This window comes from Rutidosis leptorrhynchoides, chromosome 4, assembly GCF_046630445.1.
Source record: "Rutidosis leptorrhynchoides isolate AG116_Rl617_1_P2 chromosome 4, CSIRO_AGI_Rlap_v1, whole genome shotgun sequence".
NCBI classification, from domain to species: Eukaryota; Viridiplantae; Streptophyta; class Magnoliopsida; order Asterales; family Asteraceae; genus Rutidosis; species Rutidosis leptorrhynchoides.
This window is the reverse complement of record NC_092336.1, coordinates 199,692,746-199,698,745: the sequence shown is the minus strand read 5'-3', so window position 1 is coordinate 199,698,745 and position 6,000 is coordinate 199,692,746.

The following is a 6,000-nucleotide window of genomic DNA, read 5'->3' as shown; positions in this document are numbered from 1 at the left end:
TGATGACATATATATGGATATATATATATATATATATATATATATATATATATATATATATATATATATATATATATATATATATATATATATAGTTAACATGATACTATGATAAGTAAACATATCATTAAGTATATTAACAATGAACTACATATGTAAAAACAAGACTACTAACTTAATGATTTTTAAACGAGACATATATGTAACGATTATCGTTGTAAAGACATTTAATGTATATATATCATATTAAGAGATATTCATACATGATAATTGTGACAACCCGTAAATTTCCAACCAAATTTAAACTTTAATCTTTATATGTTTCCGACACCGGAAATTTTCAACCAAATTTAAACTTTAATCTTTATATGTTTCCGCCACGATAAGCAATATTTGTTAAGTTAAATTTCAATAATTTTAAACTATGTTCATACATTCATTCAACCTCGACCAAGTTCCAACGATTCACGAACCATTAAACGAATATGATTATATATGTATATGTGTATATATATTATAACTTGAAACGTAAACAAAATATTAGATTAAATACTTTATATGATTGTATCTGTTTCAAAATATTTATCAATGGAATTAGAAGATAAGATCAAATGATTGAATTATCAGATATATTAAATTATGATTACAAGTCTCTGTTGAAAGGCCCACGTTGATTTGAGAAATCTTTCCATTTTAACAATATTCGAAAGATGGTAAAGTGATTTATAAATAAGAACAAATTGTCAATCATTGAGAACTAGACAAAGAATAGTGGAAGATTGAATCTCATAAAGACTCGATTGATCTATTTAGTTTCAAACGTACAAAAACATTTTCAGTTTAAAAAGAACTTTATTATTAAAACGTATATAACTTTTATAAATATCTAGAACCACTTTTGACAACTCATTACTTAACTAGTATGATAAAGATAACGATATTTATATTTTATTTTATTAAATATATATAAAGATTTAAATTAATATTATATATATTTATACGCATATTATACGTGCATAGTTTTATACTTTTACTATACTTAAACTTTACCTTTACTTTATTTTTACTTTACTTTAACTTTAATAATTCACTTTAATAATTCATACTTTAATAATCCATACTTTAATAATTCACTTTAATAATTCATACTTTAATAATTCATACTTTAATAATTCACTTTAATAATTTAAAAATCTATTATAAATAGAATTCAATAGATTTCATTATTTCATAGAAACTTGAAAATATTTTTCTCTAAACTCTCTCAATCGATTTATATATATATATTTACTCCGTATTATTTCAAGATATTATTAGTATACATAAAATATTACGACGGAGTGCTGTCCGAGTGATTTCGAAATTGTTTTTCGAGTAGGATAGGATTAAGGAAATTATGGGTTATAGCTATGGAGGTGATTGAGTATGGTTCATGGGTATGCTCGTGAGGTCAATATAGTGTTTATCATTTCCGTTGCGTCTACGTACCTTTCCTGCAATATTGAATCTCAATATTGATACGTGAGTACTCATAATTTAACTTTTACATACTAATAGTGTATCCCTGACTAGTGCTCGAGTATTTAGGATTATGCATGCTTGTACTTTTAATATTGCCCTTAGACAGGTTAGGTTGAATCTTGAATTAGTTACACTTACGGTTGAAATAAGGTATAAGATATGCATGTCCTTGGAAAGCTAGCGAAAAATTAAGAACTTTTCCTTTAGATATCGAATGGTTTCGATGAATGGATTAAAAGTTATAATCAATTGAATTTTTGATATTTTTATTAAAAATGATTATTATTATCGTCGTTTTTATCGTCGTTCTAGTTTTATCTTATTATTATCATTATTATTATCTTTATCAATAAAAGGGATTTATCATTAAAAATTGTTATTTTTTTATTATTACTATCGTTATTATCGTTAAAGTTATAATTAGTATTATTATTATTATCCAATTATTATTATTATTATTATTATTATTAGTATTATTATTATTATTATCATTATTAATATGTATATCATTATTTAAAAATGGTTATTGTTATTGTTATTATTATTATTACTATATTATCATTAAGATAATTATTATTATTATCGTTAATAATGTTATAGTAACTATCATTATTAATATTAGTGTAATTAAAACAAATATTTATAACATCTAATTATTTTGATTACTATTATTATCATTATTATGAACACGATATAAAAGACGATTAAAAGCTATTAAACGAAACGATTAGGAAATAATGAGTAAGAGTATCATGATGAAATTAAAATATTATAAGATATTGATTTAGATAAAATTATCGTTCTTATTATTTTTATCATTACTATTATTATTAAAAGTATCATTAGTATTAAAACTATCATTTTAATAAAAATTATCATTTTAATAGAAATGTCATTGTTACTATAAAATATCATTATTATTATTATTTTAAATAGAATTATTATTTTAAAGATAATATTAAAAATTATCGTAAATATTAAAGCTATCATAATTAGAATTATCGTTTTATCATAATGGCATCTTAGTAATTATAAATATTGATATTTTTATAATAATAATTATTATTACAAAATAATACAACTTTTACTTACTATCATTATAGATATTATTTTATCAAATAAATAGGTGATACAAACATATTTTACTACGTCTAATAACTTACTTTAATAATACCTATCATATTATCTTTATGATATTAAATGAACCCTATAAATTTTATTACTTAATATATATAAAAGTATATTTTATTATATAAATTTAATATAAAATTTTATTTATTAAAAAATAAATTATATTATTTACTCTAATAAATCTTTTAAAAATATTTAAAAATATAAAACGACGATATTTAAACTATATATTAATCATGTATAGATTTTTGGAAATTATTTTGAGTCAAATTTACTTTTGTTGACTTTTGCATATTAGTCTCGAGCATTAGGATTGTGGTACACTATGACTTGACCTAATTTGTTAGACAAATATTGACCAACACATAAATATATATAATTAATTTAGGTTCGTGAATCCGAGGCCAACCTTGCACTTGTTCAATGACGTTATATGTATTTTTACTACGAAATACAGTATGGTGAGTTTCATTTGCCTTTTTACCCTTTATATTTTTGGGACTGAGAATACATGCGCTTTTATAAATGTTTGACGAAATAGACACAAGTAATTGAAACTACATTCTATGGTTGAATTATCGAAATCGAATATGCCCCTTATTATTAAAGTCTGGTAATCTAAGAATTAGGGAACAGACGCCCTAATTGACGCGAATCCTAAAGATAGATCTATTGGGCCTGACAAACCCCATCCAAAGTACCGGATGCTTTAGTACTTCGAAATTTATATCATGTCCGAAGGAGGATCCCGGAATGATAGGGGATATTCTTATATGTATCTAGTTAATGTCGGTTACCAGGTGTTCACCATATGAATGATTATTTTTGTCTCTATGCATGAGACGTATATTTATGAGAAGTGGAAATGAAATTCTTGTGGTCTATTAAAATGATGGAAATAAATGATTATGATAAACTAATGAACTCACCAACCTTTTGGTTGACACTTTAAAGCATGTTTATTCTCAGGTGTTAAAGAAATCTTCCGCTGTGCATTTGCTCATTTTAAAGATATTACTTGAAGTCTTTCATAGCATATTTCGAAGAACATTGCATTCAAGTCATTGAGTTCATCAAAGATTATTATTAAATCAATTTATAGTTGGATAGTGGATATTATGAAATGGTATGCATGCCTGTCAATTTTCGATGTAAATAAAGTTTGTCTTTTAAAAACGAATGCAATGTTTGTAAAATGTATCATATAGAGGTCAAATACCTCGCAATGTAATCAACTATTGTGAATCATTTATAATGTATATGAACGGGTCCTTTCAGTTGGTATCAGAGCGGTGGTCTTAGCGAACTAGGTCTGCATTAGTGTGTCTAACTGATAAGTCGTAAGATGCATTAGTGAGTCTGGACTTCGACCGTGTCTGCATGTCAAAAGTTTTGCTTATCATTTTGTGTCAAAAATTAACTACTTATCATCCTCAGGAAATTAACTGCTTATCATTTTTAGTCTAAGACACGTCTTGCTGCATTGATTGCATGAATAGTGTATTGACAAAAATTCATATCTTAGCATATCTGCTAAATCATATCTTATCGTATCTGTTACTTTAAACTTTGCCTGACATATCCCGCAAAGTCCTCCGTAATCTACGAAATCTTTTGATCTATATATATATATATATATATATATATATATATATATATATATATATATATATATATATATATATATATATATATATATATATATATATATATATATATATTCTATGTAATTATAATACCATCCGTTAGCCAAAATCATTTCATATCGAAAAAAAAAATCCTTTATCCAATCGTACGAAATGGAATTCGTCATCAGTTCAAGTCACTCAGATTCCGAAATGGAATCCCATTCAAGCTCTGAAAGCAGTGTGACCGGAATAGATCAACCAATCAGTCATCACCTATTCTGAATGAATTGGGGATAGGTTCGTAGCCTCCTCAATCATTGGAGATAAGAAGAAGGTGATCCCTTCCATCCACCACATTGCCCTCTTGACGAAGAACCTGAAGCACTTACCGGCGAACCTGTCCAAAACACCATTTTCTCGCTCATTTCCAGAGTATCTCGTCACGATTATATATTACATCAAATTTTAGATTTTATTTATCCGCTCGTCTGAACCGACAATCACCCAGGTGTAATAGAAGAAGTCAACGAGCTTCGCGCTCGGGTAGTGGCTTTGGAGAATATGGTGCAGAGATTACAAACACCAACAACAGCATCAGCAGCATAACCAGTACCACCATCATCAACTCCAACAGTACCATTACCACCTCCAATCACAACCGCGTCGTAAACCTCAACTTCACAATCTGTCCCACGAGCATCAACGTCATACGCACCATAGATACCAAGGAGTACCAACAACAATAACTGACGAAGTATTAATTCATAACTTCATTGGATAAACATTCCGCGGCGATTATGTAATCTCTAAAGTCTTAGAGATTATCTAATCTAGCCCTAACCATAAATCAGTTAACCGAACCAAAATGATAGAAGGAAGAGAAGAAACCCTGACAAAAATGGTGGGTGATTAACAAGCTAAACTTGCTTTACCAACAGCATCAACAGTACCGTCAGCGTTACCAGCATCGTCAGTACAGTCAACATCCGAATCAACAACAACGATAACATCACAAACTCTGTCAGTTCAAGAATCACTGTAGACATCATTACGAATCAATAACGTGTATATTGTATCAACGAGTTATGAAGAATTAACTCATTCCCTCTGAAGAAATTATATGTATATTATAAATATATATATATATATATATATATATATATATATATATATATATATATATATATATATATATATTTTGAAATAAATCTTTCCGTGCTAAGCTATTGTGTGTGAATCTTAACTACTCAGTTAATTCATATTACAAATATGCAATAATGTACGTCCTTCGGCCGCAACTTAACCAGCGTTAACTACAATCTCTGTCGCAATTCAACAAATTTCAATTCATAATAAATCAAGTATATATTTGATTTTACACTTTCATCATCGATGTACCCGAAACTTTTTCAGATAACATCATTCGTACTTTGAGAAATTCACAAGAATTCCACGAACCGAACATCATACATCAACAAATAACGAAGTATTGATTCATAATTTCAATGTCATTAAAGAAATACTGCGTAAAAGTTATGTACTTTTTAAAGCCTTTAGGGAATATTCAATTCTAGTTCCAACTGTAAATCAAATGAGTTTAATTTAACATTAACTCATTAAATCTATGTTACATCTGAAGAAAATATACATATATATATTTTCATAAAGACTGTAATAAAATTCTTTTGTACAAAATATTAATTGTGAAATTTTTTTAACG